We start from the raw sequence: 22,038 nt of genomic DNA on the forward strand, positions 1-22,038 counted from the left end.
AAATATTTCTCCAAAGTGGACATATACCATGTGTCAGTGAAACCATATGTTTCTCTACTTTTTCTGTCTGGCTTATTTTGCTTCGCATTATAATCTCAAATTCCATCCATGTTGTCACAAATGGTTCTATTTCATCTTTTCTTACCACCAAATAGTATTCCATTGTGGATATATACCACAACTTCTTTCTCCGTTCATCTATCGAAGGACATTTTGGTTGTTTCCTTGTCTTGGCCACTATAAATACAACTGCAATGAACATTGGAGCACACATGTCTTTATGGATAAATGTTTTCAGAATTTTGGGGTAGATACCCAGGAGAGGGAGTGCCAAAAACAAACGAACAAGACAAACAAATGAGAAACAAAAACTCATAGACACAGACAATAGTTTAGTGGTTACGAGAGGGCAAGGGGGGGGGATGGTAGATGAGGTTAAAGGGGATCAAATATATGATGATGGAAGGAGAACTGACTCTCGGTGGTGAACACACAATGTGATTTATAGATGATGTAATACAGAATTGTTCACCTGAAATCTATGTAACTTTACTAACAATTGTCACCCCAAAAAACTTTAATTAAAATAAAAGAACAAAAAAAAAAGATCAAAACATTTTCAAGTTAAAAAAAAAAGTGGACATAAAGATGGTAAACAGACAGACATAAGAAAACATGCTCAACATCACTAATCATTAGATAAATGCAAATAAAAACCACAATGAGATACCACCCCACACCTATCAGAATAGCTATCATCAATAAATCAACAAACAACAAGTGTTGGCAAGGATTTGGAGAAAAGAGAACACTGTGCATTGTTGATGGGGTTGCAAATTGGTGCAGCCACTATGGAAAACAGTATGGAAGGACCTCAAAAAATTGAAAATGGCACTGCTTTATGACCGAGCAATTACATTCCTGAGTATCTGTCCTAAAAAATACAAAACTCTAATTTGAAAAAAAATGCACCCCTATGTTTAGTGCAGCACTATTTACATCAGCCAAGATACGGAAAAAACTGAAATGCCAATCAATATATGGTTGGATAAAGAAACTGTTGTACATTTATACAATGGATTATTATTTGGCTATAAAATAGAATTAAATATTACCATTTGCAACAACATGAATGGACCTTGTAAATATTGTGCTAAGTTAAATAACTGAGACTTAGAAAAACACATACCATATGATCTCAATTACATGTGGAACCTAAAGAACAGAATAAATGAGCAAACAAAACAGAAATAGACTCAGAGATATAGGGGAAAAAATGTTGGTTGCTCAATGGTGGGGAGGAGAGAATGGCAAGAAGGTGAAGGAATCAGAAAGAACAAATTAGGAGACTCAATATAGTCATGAGGATATGAAACAGAGTATGAGGAATATAATCAACAATGTTGTAAAGATTACGTAAGGTGCCAGATGGGCACTGGCCTTCTCAGTGGGATCACTGGGAGCCTGTGCCGATGCCTGACCACTACGGTGGACACTGAAGCTGAGGTAGAATAATTAGTGGACATCTCACCTATAATTAAATACATATACATACACATACATATATGTTGTGACAGAGGGAGAAGTACAGCATAAGGAAGACAGTGAATGGTATTGTAACAGCTATATAAGATGTCAGAGTGGTAGTAGCTTGGGGAAGGGAGGATATCGCTTTGTGAGGGGTGTAAATGTCTAACTGTTACATTTCTTTGTACACCTGAAACTAATAAAAATAATGATTTTTGTAAAAAGGAGGACCACAGTAAATAAGATCTTCATTTTTCTGCACACATGATACAGGATGAAGTAGCAAATCCCTGGCAGTATTAAAATCTTGCCTAATAGTAACGTATACGGCAAATCAATCTTGCATCAAAGTCATAAATCCTGACAATGTAGCTAATATAAGAATGGCCCAAAACGGTTACAAAATGCTCATTCCAAGTACTTGTGGTAAAAACTAGGTGAATTAATTTATTCTGCACTTATTGCAACCAAAGTTCCTAACATCTTTACATTTGCTTTAGGAAATTGTAGAAATTGACCTTTCAATCTTTGCTAATGAGAAAAATTTTACTTAATGGATTGCTGTTCTAGTTGGTTGGCACAGAAGGAAAAGTAAAGGGAGTTAAGGAAGTAGAGTCGGTATATAAAAATGTCTCTTAAAAAAACAAAACTGTGCTATTACGGAGAGCAGAGGAAAGGGCAAGTACCTGGTGGGGACTGTGAGGCCTGAGTATTGTTTCTGCAGCTGAATAGAAAGGAACAGTCATGGACGATCAACAGAACACAGAGCTTCACCCAACACATCTTCGGTATTAATTTGACAGGGAGAAGCTGAGAAAAGGGAATACTGGAAAACAAACAAACAAACAAATTGAGGTCCATCATGAGAAATGAGGTTATAAGAGAGAATGCAGCATCTCTAAATAACTTCAAGTCCCTAGGGACACCATATTTCAGGGTGCCACAAGAACTTAAAATGAAATTCCGTATTGCTGACATCAATCCTGAAAACAGTATAGATGCCTCAAAAGGGAATATGTCCATTGTCTAAACATGGGCATAGATGGATTCTGTCCACCAGTGAGCTCAGCATCAACAACATGCAAAACGCTAGACTGCATTGCTGGAGGCGGGGTGTGTAAATGTTCAGGAAAAGAACCCAACGTCACCAAGCCCCAGTTTGTGGTCACTTAGTACAAATTGTGTACATTCGGCTTTAATTCTTTTTTTTTTTGAGATAGCTCTAGATCAGCAATTCAAAGAACTGGGATTCAAGCAGAGAAGAGGTCACAAACTATGCCCCAAAGGCCAAATCTAGCTAGATGGGGTTTTTTTTTTTAAATAAAGTAGTATTGGACTAGAGCCATCCTCATTTATTTATCATTATTGAAGAGAATGCTGTTCCTCTCTCTCTCTTCCTCATCTCTTGGGAAGGCCAGCTGTACTGCTGTTAGAAGAGGTCCATGTGGTAGAAACTAAGGAAATAAGCCTTCTGTCAACATCCAATTAGAAACAGAGACCTCCAATCATAAGACGTGTGAATGAGCCTTCTTCAAAATTGATTCTCCAGAACTGGTCAGGACTTATCATGACTGAAGCTCTGCCCAACGTTTTACCTGCAACTTCAAAAAGACCCTGAGCCATATCCCTCCCGCTAAGTCTCTCTAATATCCCTGACCTTCAGATATTATTTATTAGAAGTTTTGTGTATTTTCAGCTACTATGTCAAAGTTTTTATTTTTTATGACTCATGTTCACCATCCTTACAAATGAATAAAAGCTGACTCATTTCCATGTCCAATCTTTTCCCCAAATCACTGATTATTTCTCAAGTTGATGAGAATAAAACAAGTTAAGACATAAATCGAAGTTCCTTCAGACCCCTTTTTCCTTTACTTTATCTTCCACACTCACAGAAATTATGTTATTATAGTATGAGTTTTGTCTAACTTCATTCCTTGTGAAAAATCATTTCATAGCTCTCTATTGTGTGTATATGAAAATTCAGCCTCCATGCCAGCCTCCATCTGTGGTTTGACTCCATCCCTTTCCCATTTATCATTCTCCCTACCCACAGCATTCCCAGGTTACATTTTTGCTTGATTGTAAACTCCCTGAGTAAATGTACATAATGTCATTCATCACTATAGTTTTCAGGACTCAGTACAGAGGTTGAATAATGGTTGGTGCTCAATAAATTCTGTCTGCTTGCCAAAAATACTCTATCTTGATCCTGCCAAATTGTGTCCCTATCTACCTTAAACAACTATTATCTGATCACCACTTTCAAGTCACCTCTTTCCCGATCTAATCTTATTGTAACAATATTAGGTGCTCCTTAAATAATTTTTATAACACTTATAGCATGTTATAATATTTACCTTTAAGTCTTTCCTACTGCACCTAGGATGGAGGTCGGATTCAATTTGTTGACCTTAATAATTACTGAATCAAAGTGAGATCCTTTGCCCCATACTCTAAGAATTTGGATCTAAAGAGCAAAGTCACATTGTGTCCTGGGTCTCCTTATGCCAGTCCTTACCCCCTCACTTAGGAGCAACGCTCCACTTTATCTGTCTTCACTCTTTGCTTCTGAGTTGAGCCAGGCTACAGAATAGTGTTTCTCCCTATGGCATTACTTCTTAGTTTTGACTGGTGACCTTCTGTGCACCTCTGTAAGACCATATCTCTGTCCTAACCACGAACATAGGAAACAAACCCACTTACATTTTCACTCATACCATCATCACAGGTTAGAGAACTCTATAGAGAATCAAAGTTGCCTCAGCCCATGCCCCTGACTCCCAAGAACTGATCTCTGCTTGGGTTCATCTCAGTTCCTGTGCTTCACCGACCTGCTTTAATGACACATGTGTAGCTGCATTAAAGATGAGCTGGTTAGTTCCTTGGACAATAGGCTGTCCGGGCTTGCTCATTGCAGGAGTCAGCAACATAGAAGAGCTTATGTTTAACCATACAGAGGAGGGAGAGAACCACTTTCTCATGTCCTTTATCCTCTTGATCCATCTGTTCTGAGCTGTGTCAAGCACAGAACATCATGCGTCACCATTAAGTTATTTCAAAATTTGACTAACAAGTCTTCAGCAAGGCATTTTTAAAAAATTATTGGGGTGAAAATTGTTAGTAAAATTACATAGATTTCAGATGTACAATTCTGTATTACATCATCTATAAATCCCATTGGTGTTCACCACCCAGAGTCAGTTCTCCTTCCATCACCATATATTTGATCCCCCTTACCCGCTGGTAACCACTAAACTATTGTCTGTGTCTATGAGTTTTTGTTTCTCATTTGTTTGTCTTGTTCTTTTGTTGTTTTTGGTTTATATACCTCATATCAGTGAAATCATATGGTTCTCTGCTTTTTCTGTCTGACTTATTTCGCTTAGCATCATACTCTCAAGATCCATCCATGTTGTCACAAATGTTCCTGTATCATCTTTTCTTACCACCAAATAGTATTACATTATGTATATATACCACAACTTCTTAATCCATTCATCTATCAAAAGACATCTTGGTTGTTTCCATGTCTTGGCCACCATAAACAAAGCTGCAATGAACATTGGAGCATACGTGTCTTTATGTATAAATGTGTGTCAGGTCTTATGCTTAAGTCTTTGATCCATTTTGAATTAATTTTGGTACATGGTGACAGATAGCAGTCAAGTTTCATTCTTTTGCATGTGGCTATCCAATTCATCCAGCACCATTTATTGAAGAGGCTGTCTTTTCTCCAATGTATGTGTAAATGTAATTCTTAATTTTTGGACTTCCTAGTTAGTAGAAAATTATGGAAAGAAAAACGAAATGCTGTGAAGGAAAAGCATAGACTCTCCTATCAAAACTGGAGCTCGGGAGACGTCATCAAAATGGCAGCGTGAGGTGAGCCTCTGTAAAGCTCCCCTGGAATTTACAACAAATCGAACAACAATAACTTCACCAAGGACTCCCTGTACAGCAGACAGTCAAGATGAAGAGGCCCACTACCGAAGTCACCTACAGGAGTAAACAGAACTGCTGAAACACACGGGCTCTGAATCTGGAGCTGGAAGAGCTTTGGAATATCAAAAGCTCTCCACATACCCACCGGGACACTGAGCCCTGTGACCTAGATGAACTATTAGCAGAGGAGAAGCCCGTCTCCCAGGGAATCCCCCCATTGTGTGAGAAGTTGGAATAGTGCAGAGAAAACATAGCATTACCGTGTGGAAGAAGAAAAATAAGTTGAAGTTGGAGAAATAATAAAACATTCTACCAACAAGTACTGGCAAACAAAAGAAAGACCGCTTTCTATCAACCTGTTGCACAAGTCACTCCTGTAGATGTCTAGGAAGAGAAATAGTAAACCAGTAATCGCCATGAATAACCAAGGCAACAAGATAGCTCAGAAAGAAAGTGAAAAATCTCCAGAGAAGGCACTTAAAGATACAGAAATATGTGACTTAAATGACAGAGAATTCAAGATTGCTGTGGGGAGCCATGGTTATAGCTAACTCTGAGCCTTAACAGAATGGCTCGGTTTATGCTTAACCTGTTTCCTCCCCCTGAGGCAATTGTCTCTGCCTGCACCTGGAGGGTGCTTGCAAGCTGCTCAGGAATGTGGTGGGAGCGGCCAGTTCCCGGACACAGAAGGCTGATGCCTATCAGGGCAATTGATAGGATAATCATCTTTTGTAGTTTCAGTGATTTCGTAGTTTCTGTGTCTAAAGTTAAAGATTTACTGTTAATGAGGTAATGCATTTTTGTGATTGTTAAACTGCACGTCCACAGAATGTATAAATTTTGGGACAGAATAAACTCGACGCTTCAGCATCACTGGAGTCCGATCGATCGCATCATATTGTGTGAGTGTCTTCTTTCATTCCCACTCCCCTTTTCAGGTACTGATCGACTCGTGGTGGCTGGCACGCCACAGATTGCAGTTCTGAAAAAACTCAACGAGATACAAGAAAACACAGATAGGCAGTTAAATGAACTCAGAAACTCAATCAAAGAACACATGAGCATTTTACGAAAGAGATTGAAATTTTTTAAAAAAACCAAATAGAATTTCTGGAAATTAAGAACTCAATAGAAGAAATTAAGAATGAAATAGCCAGCTTAGGTAGTAGAGTTGACCAGATGGAGGAAAGAATCAGTGACATCGAAGATAGAAACCTGGAAATGACACGGATGGAAGAAGAAAGAGACTTGAGACTTCAAAGAAATGAAAGAACTCTACAAGAACTTTCTGACTCCATCAGAAAGAGCAATATAAGAATAATGGGCATACCAGAAGGAGAAGAAAGAGAAGGGAACAGAGAATATATTCAAACAAATCGTTGATGGGAACTTCCCAAACTTGTGGACAGAAATGGACTCTCGAATCCAAGACACACATATAACACCTAATTACCTCAATCCCAACAGGCCTTCTCCAAGGCACATTGTATTGAAGCTGTCTAAAATCAACGACAAAGAAAGAATCCTCAAGGCAGCCAGAGAAAAGAAGACGGTAACTTACAAAGGAAAGCCCATTAGATTATCATCAGATTTTTCAGCAGAAACTCTACAAGCCAGAAGGGAGTGGAACCAAATATTCAAACCATTGAAAGAGAGAACTTATGAGCCAAGAATAATATATCCAGCAAAGACATCCTTTAGATATGAAGGAGTAATAAAGACCTTTCCAGACATACAGAAGCTGAGGGGATTTTATAATACACGATCTGCACTACAAGAAATACTAAAGGAGGCTATTCGACCAGCATCAACAGTGACAATTTGTGTCAAAAAAAACATAAAAAGGAGGAGAGTAAAGGCCTGAACCGGAATATGGGAATGGAGAAAGTAAGCGTGCTGAAGAAAACGGAATACTCTAAATATCAAACTTTCTTTTACATAAACTTAAGGGTAACCACTCAAAAAAAAAATCCAGAACTGAAATATATACTGTAATAAAAGAAGAAACAGAGGGGAAAATCATAGAATACCACCACACAGAAATAATAGACAACAACAAAAAGTCAAAGAAACAATGGAGACACAGCCTTACCAGAAAACTAAAGATAGAATGATAGGAAATCCTCACATATCAATAATCACCCTAAATGTAAATGGACTGAACTCACCAAAAAAAGGCACAGAGTAGCAGATTGGATCAAAAAACTAAACCCAACCATATGCTGTCTCCAAAAGACACATCTCAGCTACAAGGACAAGCATAGACTCAAAGTGAAAAGGTGGAAATTGATATTTCAAGCAAATGGTACCCAGAGAAAATCAGGTGTAGCCATAATGATATCAGAAGAAACAGACTTCAAGGGGAAAAAGATAACAAGAGACAAAGATGGACATTTCATAATGGTGAAGGGGACTGTACAACAAGAAGACATAACAGTCATCAATATTTATGCCCCCAATCAGGGAGCACCGAAATACACCAAGCAACTACTAACAGAACTAAAGGGAGAAATTGACCAAAACACAATTATACTAGGGGACTTAAATACATCATTGACAGCTATGGATAGATCTTGCAAACAGAAAATAAATAAGAAAATAGCAGCCCTAAATGACACATTAGATGAAATGGACATAACTGGCATTTATAGAGCACTTCATCCTAAAAGATCAGACTATACATTCTTTTCTAGTGTACATGGAACATTCTAAAGGATAGACCATTCGTTGGGACATAAAATCAGCCTCAGCAAATTTAAGAAGATTGAAATCATACCAAGCATATTCTCTGATCACAAGGCTTTGAAATTGGATATCAACTGCAAAGAGAAAGCAGGAAGAAACACAAATACATGGAGATTAAACAACATACTTTTAAAGAACGACTGGGTCAAAGAAGAAATTAGAGGAGAGATCAAAAGATACATAGAAACAAATGACAATAAAAATACATCCTACCAAATTTTTGGGACACAGCGAAAGCAGTTTTAAGAGGGAAACTTATCTCATTACAGGCCTATCTCAAGAAACAAGAAAACTCCCAAATAAATAACCTCATATTACACCTTAAAGAACTAGAAAAAGAAGAACAAATGAAACCCAAGGTCAGCAGAAGAAAGGAAATAACAAAAACCAGAGCAGAACTAAATGAAATAGAGTACAAAAAGACAATAGAAAAATTAATGTGACAAAGAGCTGGTTCTTTGAAAACATTAACAAAATTGACAAAGCCTTGGCTAGACTCACTAAGATAAAAAGAGAGAAGACACTAATTAACAAAATCAGAAATGAAAAAGGGGAAGTTATCATGGACACCACAGAAACACAAGGATCATCCCAGAATACTATGATTGACTATATGCCACCAAATTCAATCACCTAGAAGAAATGGACAAGTTCTTAGAAACATATAGCCTTCCTAGTCTGAACCATGAAGAACTGGAAAATCTAAATAGACCGATCACCAGTAATGAAATTGAATCAGTCATTCAAAACCTTCCCAAAAGCAAAAATCGGGGACCAGATGGCTTCATTAGTGAATTCTACCAAACCTTCAAAGAGTATCTAATACCCATCCTGCTCAAACTCTTCCAAAAAATTGAAGAAGAGACAGTACTCCCTAACTCATTTTTTAGGGAGGCTAACATTACCCTGATACCAAAACCTGGTAAGGACAACACAAAAAAGAAAACTACAGACCAATATCGCTGATGAATACAGATGCAAAAATCCTAAACAAAATTCTAGCAAATCGAATACAACAATGCATTAAAAAGAGTATTCATCACGACCAAGTGGGGTTCATCCCCGGGGCACAAGGATGGTTCAACATACGCAAATCCATCAATGTGATACATCACATAAACAAAATAAAGGACAAAAATCATATGATTATATCAATTGATGCAGAAAAAGCATTTGACAAGATACAACATCCATTTATGATTAAAACACTTAATAAAATGGGTATAGAAGGAAACTAACATAATAAAGGCCATATATGACAAACCCTCAGCTAATCTCATAATTAAGGTGAAAAACTGAAGACTTTTGCTCTACATTCAGGAACATGACAGGGCTGTCCCCTATCACCTCTGCTTTTCAACATAGTTTTGGAATTCCTCGCCAGAGCAATCAGGCAAGAGAAAGAAATAAAAGGCATCCAAATTGGGAATGAAGAAGTTAAATTATCACTCTTTGCAGATGACATGATGCTATATATAGAAAACCCTAAAGACTCCACCAAAAAGCTATTAGAAACAATCAACGAATACAATAAAGTTGCTGGCTACAAAACCAACGTGCAAAAGTCCATCGCTTACCTATATACTAACAATGAAATCTCAGAAAAAGATATACAAAAAACAATTCCTTTTGCAATTGCAGCAAAAAGAATAAAATACCTAGGAATAAACTTAACCAAGGATGTGAAAGACCTATATGCTGAAAACTATAAGACATTTTTGAAAGAAATTGAAGAAGACACAAAGAAATGGAAAGACATTCCGTGCTCATGGATTGGAAGAATCAACATAGTTAAAATGGCCATATTACCCAAAGCAGTATACAGATTTAATGCAATCCCCATCAAAATCCCAATGGCATTTTTTAAAGAAATAGAACAAAAAATCATCAGATTTGTTTGGAACCACAAAAGACCCCGAATAGCCAAAGCAATCTTATGAAAAAAGAACAATAACGGAGGTATCACAATTCCTGACTTTAGCTTGTACTACAGGGCTACAATAATCAAAACAGCATAGACCAATGGAATAGAATTCAGAACCCAGAAATAAACAGACACATAGACCAATGGAATAGAATTGAGAACCCAGAAATAAAACCACATAAATATGGAAAGATAATTTTTGACACAGAAGCTAAAAACATACAATTGAGGAAAGACAGCCTCTTCAATAATTGGTGCTGGGAAAATTGGAAAGCCACATGCAAAAGAATGAAACTGGACTGCTATCTGTCACCATGTACCAAAATTAATTCAAAATGGATCAAAGACTTAAGCATAAGACCTGACACAATAAACTGCAGAGAAGAAAACATAGGTACTAAACTTACTGACCTTGGGTTCAAAGAGCATTTTATGAATTTGACTCCAAAGGCAATGGAAGTAAAAGCTAAAATAAACAAATGGGACTATATGAAAGTTAAAAGCTTCTGCACAGCAAAGGAAACCATCGACAAAGAGGCAACCAACTGAATGGGAGAAAAGTTTTTGCAAACAGCACCTCCGATAAGGGGCTAATAAGCAAAATAAACAAGGAACTCCTGCAACTTAACAACAACAACAAAAAAACAACCCAATTGAAAAACGGGCAGAGGAACTGAAGAGGCATTTCTCCAAAGAGGACATACAAATGGCAAACAGACATATGAAAAAATGTTCAGCATCACTAATTATCAGAGAAATGTAAATGAAAACCACAATGAGATATCACCTCACCCCAGTTAGAATGGCTACCATCAACAAGACAAATAGTAACAAGTGTTGGAGAGGCTGTAGAGAAAAAGGAACCCTCATACACTGTTGGTGGGAATGCAGACTGGTGCAGCTGCTATGGAAGGCAGTGTGGAGGTTCCTCAAAAATTTTTGAATAGAATTATCTTATGACCCAGCAATCCCTCTCCTGGGTATCTACCCAAAATATCTGAAAACATTCATCCATAAAGTCACGTGTGCTCCAATGTTCAGTGCAACTTTGTTTACGGTGGCCAAGACATGGAAACAACCAAAATGTCCTTCGATAGATGAATGGATAAAGAAGTTGTGGTATATATACACAATGGAATACTATTTAGTGGTAAGTAGAGAAGAAATAGCAACATTTCTGACAACATGGATGGATCTTGAGAGTATAATGCTAAGCGAAATAAGTCAGACAGAAAAATCAGAGAACCATATGATTTCACTGATATGTGGTATATAAACCAAAAGCAACAAAAGAACAAGACAAACAAATGAGAAACAAAAACTCATAGACACAGACAATAGTTTAGTGGTTATCAGAGGTAAGGGGGGTGGGGGGCGGGAGATGAGGGTAAGGGGGATCAAATATATGATGATGGAAGGAGAACGGACTCTGGGTGGTGAACACACAATGGGATTTATAGATGATGTAATACAGAATTGTACACCTGAAACCTATGTAATTTTACTAACAATTGTCATCCCAATAAAATTTAATTTAAAAAAAGAAGGAAAGGAAGGAAGGAAGGAAGAAAACTGGGCTATTAAGGAGAGCAGAGGAAAGGGCCAGTAACTGGTGGGGGACGTGTTACCTGAGTCTTGTCTGTGCTGCTGAGAAGAGTGGAATACTGATGGATGATCAACTGAACACAGAGCTTCACCCAACACATCTTTGAATATAAATATGAGAGGGAGATGGTGAGAAAGGAGAATACTGAAAAAAGTTAATTGATGTCCATGATGAGAACTGAGATTATAAGAGAGAATGTAGCATCTCTCAATGACTTCAAGTCCTCAGGGAGACCATATTCAGGGTGCCACAAGAATTTAAAATGAAAGACCATATGGCTGACATGAATTCCAGAAAACAGTATAGATGCTCCAAAAGGAAATATGAGCAGAAATCGTGTCCATTGTCCAGAGAGGCAAAGATGGATTCTGTCCACCAGTGAGCTCAGCATCAACGATGTGCAAAATGCTAGACTGCATTGCTGGAGGTGGGTGTGTAAATGTTCAGAGAAAGAAACCAAGGTCATCAGGCCCCAGCTTGTGGTCACTTATTACAAATTGTGTACATTTTGCTTTAATTCCTTCTTTGAGAGAGCTCTAGATCAGCAAGTCAAAGAACTGGGATACAAGCAGAGAAGCGGTCACAAACTATGCCCCACGGGCCAAACCTAGCAGGATGGGTTGTTTTTTTTAAAAAATAAAGTGTTATTGGAATAAAGTCATCCTCATTTATTTATCATTGTTGAATGATAAATTTATCACTCCTCTCTCTCTCTTCCTCATCTCTTGTGAAGGCCAGCTGTGCCACTGTTAGAAGTTGTCCATGTGGTAGAAACTAAGGAAATAAGCCTTCTGTCAACATCCAATTAGAAACTGAGGCCTCTAATTAAAAGATGTGTGCTTAATCCTTCTTCAAAATTGATTCTCCAACCCCAGTCAGGCCTTACCATGACTGAAGCTCTGGCCAACATTTTTCCTGCAACTTCACAAAGACCCTGACCCAGATCCCTCCAGCTAAGCCTCTCTCATATCCCTGACCTGCAGAAATTATGTGAGATATTAGATTATTTGTTTGTTTATTTTAAGTTACTTTGTCAAAGATTTTATTTCTTCTGAATCATGTTCACCATTCTTCCAAATGAATAAGAGCTGACTCATTTCCATGCCCAGTCTTTCCCCCAAATCACTGCTTATTTCTCAAATTGTTGAGAGTATAAGGTTTAAGATATGTCAAAATTCCATCAGATCATTTTCCCCTTCACTTTATCTTCCGCAATATCAGTAATTATGTTTTTATAACATAAATTCTGTCCTATTCCACTCCTGTTAAAACAACTACTAGAAAAAGCCAATAAAAGCTTAAATTGCAGTAATAGAAATGGACAGACAATAGAACAAGAGAGAACACAGGCTTGTTTGTTCTTTCTGTAGCCCCAGCACAGCTGTAGTAGTACTATGTTCAGTTCTGAGCAACATACTTGAGAGAGTGTGTGTAAAGCAGAACTATTCAGAGGAAAGTTGCCAGAATGATAATACTCAAAAGCCAGCAGGAATCTCAGAAAATAAAGATGAGTGATCAGGGTTACTGTGTTTAAATGAACAAACACCATTTGTGTGGGGGAAGTGTTACCTTAATTCTGGACGTTGTCCATGGGAGAACCAAAACAAGTGACAACAAGATTGTTGTCAATATAAAGGAAGATTTTCTATAAAGGAAGGAAGGAAGACCTATCCAAAGATACCAGAAATGTCTTAAGAACTAATATCCTGCATTTTGAGGGGTGCAAGATAAGGTGATGGAGAACTGACTCTGGATGGTGACCACACAATGGGATATACAGATGATGTATCCCTGCTCTCATCATGGATATTCAACTTGTGATATTTTCAACTATAACTAAAATACCTTTCACTGGTCACTATAAATCATTTCCTGATCCAAATGAGGTATTGATGTAAGTAACGCCATGGGGTTCCTGCATATTACTTTTAGAATCATGCCGGGTATAAATCAGTCAGTAGGGTGTGGGAGACAAATATTAGTATCCACACTCACAGATAAGAAATGTAAAACTCAGAGACTGAATGACTCAGTGAAGGTCACACAGCCAATAAGGAACAGAAATGAGTCTAGAATTATCTGAATGTTGTGTGTTGTACTAGTCACTGCACCCTCTACCTTCCTGTACGTTTTCTATGATGTGTATCTGTAGTGTAATTTATAACAAATATGTTATTCATACACTTACATAGAATTAGAGTAAGAAATAGTTTAAACATGTAATTCTATAGTTTGTTTTTACCCTCCTGTGTACATATTTCAAATACCTGAATAACAGGTCTAGCTTCCAAGCAATCAAGGTTTTTCTTACCATATTGAAAAAAAGGAAACTATCTTTAATTCAAACTGACAGGTATTTTTCTTTTGGGTCTACAATGATGAAAGTAGCATTTTATGCTAAGACTCTTGAGATTGTAAAAAAATAAGAATTACGTGCTTGAACCAAAAATTATGAACTTTGGATGCAAAAATGCATTAGCGTAGACCTAAAAGCCATTTAAAAGATTGAAAAGGATAAGTTTTCACTAGCTTTTCAGTTCCTTCCCAGCAGGGAATTGATGAGTCCATTAGAGCCATAATCTATGTCTGCAGAGCGAGTTAGGGCAGATTCCAGCCCAACAAACTGTGGCTGATGCCTGGGAAGCAAGAGGTGAGCCCTTGAACTGGAGAACCAGAAGAACTTGATACACGTAATTTCCACACCACCAAATGATCCTAGAAAATCGATTTTTCAAAAGCTCAGAGTCATCTGAGGTGCACTGTAAGTGCATCTACAATGGTTTATTTTTTTAATTGCTGTGGTATATTGTGGGATGTCACAAAGTTAATTTGACAGAGACCCACCATCCCCTTGAATTCACTGACATTTCTGGACCAGGTTCCGTGAAGCTTTAGAGAAAAAGAGGTGAAAATCTCTCTTTTCTGCCTACTAATTATCTTTCAAATTTAGGGGCACTCTACTCAGTAATGTCAGGGTGACCATCATTGTCACGCAGGGCGGCCTGCAGGGTCTCTGCTCCCGCTCCTCACATAAGAAAGCAGGAAGTGGCTAGGCCTAAAAGGAACACCCACGGAGCCATAGGTAGGGGAGTCATACCACAATGGTCTCACTGGAGGCTGGGCCCACCGGACGCCGACCTGCCGTCCGCCTTTCCGCCAACCGACCGACCGACAAATGGCGCAGCGAGGAGGGTCTCCTGCACGACAAAAGGCGGAGCGAGCAGGGTCTTGCGCACGACAAATGGCACAGCGAGCAGGGTACGGTGCCGGCCAAAACCTACCGAAGCATGGTGGAGCAGTTTGTGCGTGTGAAAGCCCAGCTTCGGGAGGCCCATGAGGAGCGACACTTGGAAAGGGAGGTGCTGTCTGCCTGGAAGACTCAAGCCTCCAGCTGGCACATCACCCTCTTGGCCATGGACGGCATTGCATTCATTTTGGTAATCTGCTGCGGCCTTAAGCTCCAAGAGTTGTGGACATCTGCCGCGGAGGACTCCACCCACTCAGACACCTGGCACGGTGAGCAAGATTCCAACCAGGTAGGAATGGCGTTTGACTCTGGGCAGGAGGACATGTGGCCCCCACACAGTGTATGATGTCCGGTGGCCACTGTTCTCAGGAGTTGGACCCCCAAGGGGAGGTGGGAGGACATGGACGGTTCTCCGGCCATTGTGCAGAGGGCCCTGCAGGCTCTGGCTGAGCGGTTGCCGGAGGAGGAGAAGGCTACAGCCGGCCACGTGGGCTGGATGTTCCTCACGGCCTTGAGTCTCAACACGGAAAATGGGCTTAATGAAATGGCCCGGGTGCCGAACCAGGTGTCCCGGTTGGAAGCGCTGGAAGCCCGGGTCCACCTGTTAGAACAGGGGCCTCAAGATGGAGACTCTGAGGCAGAGGTGGAGGAAGCAAGTGGAGACAATGTAGCTCCCAACCCCCAAGCCCGGCCAATCTTGAAGCAAAGGGTAAAACGTGAGCAACCTTTGGGCCCTGGGGGCGTTGCTGCCGGCAACCCAGCTGTGACTGAGTTCACAACCTACACCCCATATACTCCCACTGAGTTGCAGGAGCTGGGGAGGCGGTACAGACAGCGCCCTGGAGAGCCAGTCTCGGCTTGGCTATTATGTTTATGGGATGAGGGAGCAGACAGCATTCTCTGCTCCCCAGGCGAGATGGAAAAGCTAGCCTTCGTGACAGTGCATCCGTCCCTGCGACAAAGATTACAAAACTGCCATAGGTTGGCCAACAACCAGGGCAACCATTCTCTAATGGCATGGCTCACGGCTGCAGTACGCACCGTATGGGAACAGGCTGGTGAGTTGCCAGACACTGTGAGTCAATGGCAGTCATATACAGAACTTACACAAATAATCCGTGAAATGGGTATGAGACATGCTATTTTTAACCTCAACATGCATGGCCCAGATGACGATCTTTTTACTGCCAGCATGAGAGATCTGGTTTTAGATACTGCACCTGCGAGTGCTTTTGGATCCTTGGTTGCTATTCTTACACCGTATGTAGGGCGACGGATCCATGAAGTTACAACTGCCATGGCCACCCTAGGGGATGTTGAGAGCTGAGAGAGCGGAAGAGAGTCGAGGAGAGTGGAGGAGAGTCGTCGGTCGGTCGGTTGGCGGAAAGGCGGACGGCAGGTCGCACATCCGATGAACCCAGCCTCCAGTGAGAGCATAGTGGTAAGACGCCCCTACCTATGGCTCCGTGGGTGTTCCTTTTAGGCCTCACCATATACTGCATTCTTATGTGGGGAGCAGGACCAGAGACCCCGCAGGCCGCCCCGCACGACAAATGGTGGAGCGAGCAGGGTCTCCCGCACGACACCCCCGCACCCTCTTCTTAGTCCTCTAGGCTCCTGGGGCAGTAGGCCCGCAGCTGTTCACCGCGCCTCGGTCGCTGCCGCCGTCGCCGCTATCTCCGCGCTCCCTCCTGCTCCCCACACCCGCCGCCGCCGCTGCTGCCGCCGCCATCACAGCACTCCCTTCAGTTCCCTACAACGCGCTCCCCGCCGCCACCGCCAGCGCCGCCCTCTCCCCCGCTCACACCGCCGCAGCCGCCATTGCCGCACTCCCCATTCCCGCCTCCAGCGCTGCCCTCGCCCCCGCCCCGCCCCCGCCACTGCCGCCACCGCCATTGCCGCACCCCCTCCAGCTCCAGCCACAGGGCTCCCTGCCTCCCCCGCCAGCCCCGCCCTCTCCCGCCGCCGCCGCCGCCGGCTCCTCCCACAACTCCCAAGCACAGGGCTGCCTGCTGGGGCAGGCCTCCACCAGCGTTGGGGGTGCTGTTGGGAGTGGGCCTGGTGGCGGTAGATGGGCGGGGTGTATGCCGGTCGGGGCCTGGGGAGTCTGAGGATGCCAGAGTTCCATGACTTCTGTCACCATCAGGGAAGTGGCAGAGTCCCGTGGAGCCACAGATGGCGTGAAGGGGCCTCGTTGTGGGCCAGGAGTAGCACCCCGCCCATGCCAGAGGTGTCCGGAGGAGGCGGGGAGCAGGCAGGAGGCGCGGCGCTCGCAAAGCCGGCCAGCAGGGAGATGCTCGCCACCCGGGCGGCCCAGCTGTATGGCGCACGCTCAATGGGCAGGCCGGGTGCAGGCTCTTGGGGCGCCGGGAGCCAGATCCCAGCGTCTACGGCCAAAGCACCCTGAATGCGCCCGATCTCGTCTGATCTCGGAAGCTAAGCAGGGTCGGGCCTGGTTGGTACTTGGATGGGCGACCACCTGGGAATACCGGGTGCTGTAGGCTTTTGCTCGCCTCTCCTTTTGCGCGGCTGCCCTGGCGTGCCTCCCTCCGAACACCTGCCGCACCTTGCGACTCTGCAGCCGCCCAGCCAGCCGAAGGTCCTCCTGGCCAGTGGCGGGTCAGCCGCCCGGCACTACAAGCTCACAGCCTGGGCCGCACGCCAGGCCCGTCAGCCCCAGCTCCCCCCCCCACACCCTCTTCTCAGTCCTCTTCGCTCCCGCAGGCCGACAGCCCGCAGCCCTTCTCTGAGCCCTGGTCGCCACCGCCGCCATCTCCGCGCTCCCTCCCACTCCCCGCACCTGCTGCCGCAGCCGCCAATGCTAAAGCCCATGGCTGCCTGTTGGCGCAGGCCTCCACCAGGCTTTCTCCATCTCAGGACGTGCAGGTCCTTTGCACCTCGACCCGAGCCCAGGGGACGACCATCCCTGTGCCTGCCCATGGGCCCTGAGACAAAGGATCAGCGTGTCCTCGGGCAAACGAAACGCCCACCCGCCCCGCCCCACTGGAGGCCTCTGTCTCCACTGGCAGGCACCTCACCCCATACCCCTGCGCGCCCCCTCCCGTCTCCCACAAGAGCCAGTAGCCCTCCGTTCCCACCAGCCGCGGTGGCCCCGACACACAGGGGAAAAAGAGCTGGGACAAACCAGGGGACGGAGGGAGCAGCACCCCAACACACCGCGGGCCCTCAGACTCCAGGAGAGACCACCACAAGGGGAAGAGCAGGCACGCAGGCACACAACCCTCACAACGAGGGTGCCTGGGGGCTGCCACTCTCCTCCCGCGGGCGGGTCCCTGGGCGGGGCTCGGAGCCCACCGGCACTCCGGAGACCCTGGCGGCCCACCCCGGGGGCTTCAAGGGTGACTGCCAACGCCTGGGCACTGCCTCCTTAGCGGAGCCCAGCCCCGGGCACGACCACACTCCGGTGGAGAAGCTGCCACCTCAACACAGCCTCAGTGCGTCTGTCGCAGTCTGTGTCCCAGCCGGTGTGTCCCTCCCTCCCTCCCCCTCAACTCCCACTCCCTGTCTGTCTGACTCTGTGACGTGCCTGTTGGGCTCTGGCTCTCGCTCAGGAGCTCTCTCCCCGCGTGCCAGCCGCCTCTTTCTCTGTCTCTGTCCATGTCTCTCTGTATGTCTAGATACATACATGTACATATATGTGCATATTTCCATCTCTTTCCCTCCTACTCCTCCTCCCGTTCTGTCTGTCGGTCCCTGTCCTGCGGGGACTCTAGTCCCTCTGCCCGCACAAGAACGCAGGATGTGGCGAGGCCAAGAAGGAATGCCAACGGAGCCATGGATAGGGGGCTCATAGCACCATTTCTCACGGGTGGCTGGCTCGGAGACACAGCAATCCGGAGCCGCACGATGCCCAACCTGCCGGCCGCATCTCTGCCAACCAACCGACCCACCAACCGACTGACCCACCAAGCTGGCCAACTGCAGTCCGCGCCCCTCTGCAATTTGCAGTCCACCATCCGAGCTTCCTAGCTTGGCCACCGCAGCTGTACCGGTGGCCCATAGCCAACTGGCAACAGCTGAAAGCCAAGCAGTCACAGCTGACGACCATGCACCACCCGAGGCAGCACCCCTCCACGCGAGACCCAGAGTCTGGAAACGGCTCTCTGGGACTCTGTCCCCACAGTCCCCATCTGTCTGTCTCCGCCTCTCTCTTGCTCCGTCTCTGGCCTTCTCTCATCCTCTCTCTCACCTCCCTGGGTCAGGAGAGGTGATGTGTAGCCAGTGAAGGGACCGGAGATCGGGCGGGACGCTGGTTGCTGAGGAGGGGCGAGGGCCCAGCCAGAAGGCTGTGTAACGAAGGGTGGCGGCAGACTGGAGCTGCTGCACCCTGGTGGCGCGGGTGGCTCCCCGAGGCTTTGGGCTAGTGGGTGGGGCCGGCCAGGGCCAGGGCCAGGGTTGCACGTGCCTGGGGACAGAGAGGACGGAGAGGACCCAGCAACCCCCTCGGTTGCCCTGAGCGGGGTACCGCACAGCAGCCAGTCGGGTCTGCGGTGGTGGGACTGGGGGTGGGGGTGAGCAGGGTTGGGGTGGGGGGCGGGGTGAAAGCCGTTCGGGGCCTGGGGAGTCCCAGGATGCCAGGGCGCCCAGACTTATGTCACCGTCAGGGAAGTGACAGAGGCCCATGGAGCCATGGGTGGCGCGAAGGGGCCTGGCTTCGTGCGGGCCAGGAGTAGCCCATTGCCTACGCCAGCAGCATCCAGAGGATGCGGGGAGCAGGCGGGAGGCTCGCTGGTGGCGGAGCCGGTCAGCGGGGAGATGCTCGCTACCCGAGTGGCCAAGTAGCATGGCGCGCGCTCACGAGGCAGGCCGGGTATTGGCTCTTGGGCGACGGGAGCCGGGTCCCAGCGTCTTCGGCCATACCACCCTTAACGAGCCCGATCTCGTCTGATCTCGGAAGCTAAGCAGGGTCTGGTCTGGTTAGTACTTGCATGGGGAAAAGGTTGTTATTTTGGTTAAGTTGAGGGTGAGTGATGGAAACGTGTTTGGCTGTTGCCTACAGCCAGGTATACATTTAGGTTCGGAATAGGGTTTGAACATTTGTCAGCGCGAGTGAAGTTATAGGTTGGTATGCTGGTTAGGCTGAGGGTGAGGGATGGGACAGGGTTCGAGTTCTGCTTACAGCCAGGTGTACGTTTAGGCTCGAAAGACAGTTAAGGCCACGATTACCGGGAGGTTATGGGAAAGGATTGTATGTTGGTTAGTGTGAGGCTGAGGGATGGGACATGGTTCGGCTACTGCCTTGTCGGAGCTGCCGACGAGACGAACGGTTCCTGAAGTGGGGAGTGAGGATTGAGAAAAAAAAACACAAGAGACAAAGATGGGATCGGGAGGGCGAGCAGTTCTAATTAGATTGCTGCACCTGTTTTATTTTCCAGCTTTCTTTTATACACACAGAAACAAGAAGGTTACATAGAGTGGCTGAGGCAGCACGTACAGATTAGTTATGTTTTTTCAAAGTTTGACCCTGACTGTCTTTATCTTTTTGATAATTCCTCATCCCCAGAACAGCTGGTGTCTGTTTGTTCTCTATGCTTATCGGAGTGCCCCTCAGCGATCCTCCCAACCTCTGCTTGAAGTTACATTTTCTTAACCCTTAATGCTCCAGCTCCCTACATATCCCCCTTTTTTATTTTTTTGAGCTCGTGTCTGGCTTAGGTAGTCAGTACAGACATTCTCACTTACCCATCATTGGATATCGATCATCAAAGCGATGGACTCCTGTCTTAGGTTGTCAATACGCTTACTGATCATTACCCGTCATTGGCTACCGATCTCCTTTGGGGTTAGACAGGGGCAGTGGCTTTTGGTTTATTAGCCATGTGGAGCCTTATTTTGTGTATTTCTCCATAAATATCTGTGACTGTCCCGATCACAGCTTTTGTGATGCAGGGGAGGAAACATAGTATCAGGAGGATCACAACAAGCGGAATTACAAGGGGTGCATTGAAGAGTACGATGGAAATACATTGTAAAAGCTAGAGACAAGCTTGTTGAGCGTCTCAGCTATATCAGTATTTAAAGGAGAGGTCTCTTGCAGTGTCAAGACCTCTTTATGAAATTGGATAAGGTCAAGAGTAACGTTTTCATGATGCCAAATGCCTAATAAGTGTTTTTTCACCTTATCCCAAGGTGTCTCAGATTGATTATATTGTTTTGCCGTCACACAGATCCAAGTGTACTCTGCATGACAAGATAACCTTGTCTTAATTTTTAGGGCTTGTACCTCCTCACCCATCCAAAATATCATCTCGTATAAGGCATCGATTTTGGCGCTTAATTTTTGATCTATGAGTTCTTGCGTACCTAAAGCAGTGGATACATTTTTAGACAATGAGTTTACATAAGCAGCTGTTTTAACAGTCTGGGATAGAGAAACTGCCGCCGTTACACAGGAGGCTATGAGCACAATTAAAACAGTTATCCCAGCTATAATAAGCCCTGCGGCTCGAATTGGTCTTGAAAGAGCCGCTTCTAACTTTACTATTACTTGATATCCTTTGTCAGAATACCATTCTTCAGACATGTTAACAGGTAACATCACAAAGGAAGGTTGATGTAATACCATGACTCTCTGTTTTTTGGGGAGCCATGTGACACAACTACTAAGTTTACAGTTTATACAAGAAACATTGAACTGAGAGTTACCTATAACATGAATGGTGACATTGCCTATCAAAAGTACATGTGGGGGTCTGACACAGGCAGTAACATTTTCTTGTCTAATAGCTGCCAATTCCACGGCATCTAATGCTCCTGCTATTTTCCAACTATGATGTTGGGGATAGGAATCAGCCCACCATAGGCCTGCAACTATTCCCAATTGTCCGGGGTACCCCGGACCAGTCTATGCAGGATCTATTAAACCCTGGGATGGGAATACCTCCAGGGTTCGATGTAACAGTCTCTGCATAATGCAGTTTTGCTGCTTGTGCGCTTCTCTTTTTCACAAGGATCTACAGTCTGGGGTCCTTCCCATATGGTGGGATGCAAGAGCGGGGGATCAGGGATGTAAGCCCAATACGT

At 44.4% G+C, this 22,038-nt stretch overlaps 1 long non-coding RNA gene and 1 other non-coding gene across 3 annotated transcripts in view; one reads left to right on the forward strand and one right to left on the reverse strand.

Annotated features, from left to right (window-relative positions):
* LOC148755208 (uncharacterized) overlaps positions 1 to 17,986 on the reverse strand; it is a 28,813-nt gene extending 10,827 nt beyond the window's left edge. Inside the window, exons 1-3 of one of the 2 annotated variants that reach the window (XR_016018951.1) lie at positions 11,770 to 11,861; positions 4,362 to 4,543; positions 2,214 to 2,353 (exon numbers count right to left, since the gene is read on the reverse strand). This is a non-coding gene — a long non-coding RNA (uncharacterized LOC148755208). Of the gene's footprint in view, positions 1 to 2,213; positions 2,354 to 4,361; positions 4,544 to 11,769; positions 11,862 to 17,794 lie in introns of those variants that run through there. The other variant, XR_016018950.1, reaches the window with a different exon arrangement.
* Positions 17,380 to 17,498, forward strand: LOC148755209 (5S ribosomal RNA). The gene has a single exon (XR_016019120.1). It is a non-coding gene; the product is annotated as a 5S ribosomal RNA (ribosomal RNA).
* Positions 17,987 to 22,038: the final 4,052 nt, after the last annotated feature.

The sequence above is a fragment of the Rhinolophus sinicus genome, chromosome 15, assembly GCF_057876585.1.
Source record: "Rhinolophus sinicus isolate RSI-liver-muscle chromosome 15, RSI-T2T, whole genome shotgun sequence".
Lineage (NCBI taxonomy): Eukaryota > Metazoa > Chordata > Mammalia > Chiroptera > Rhinolophidae > Rhinolophus > Rhinolophus sinicus.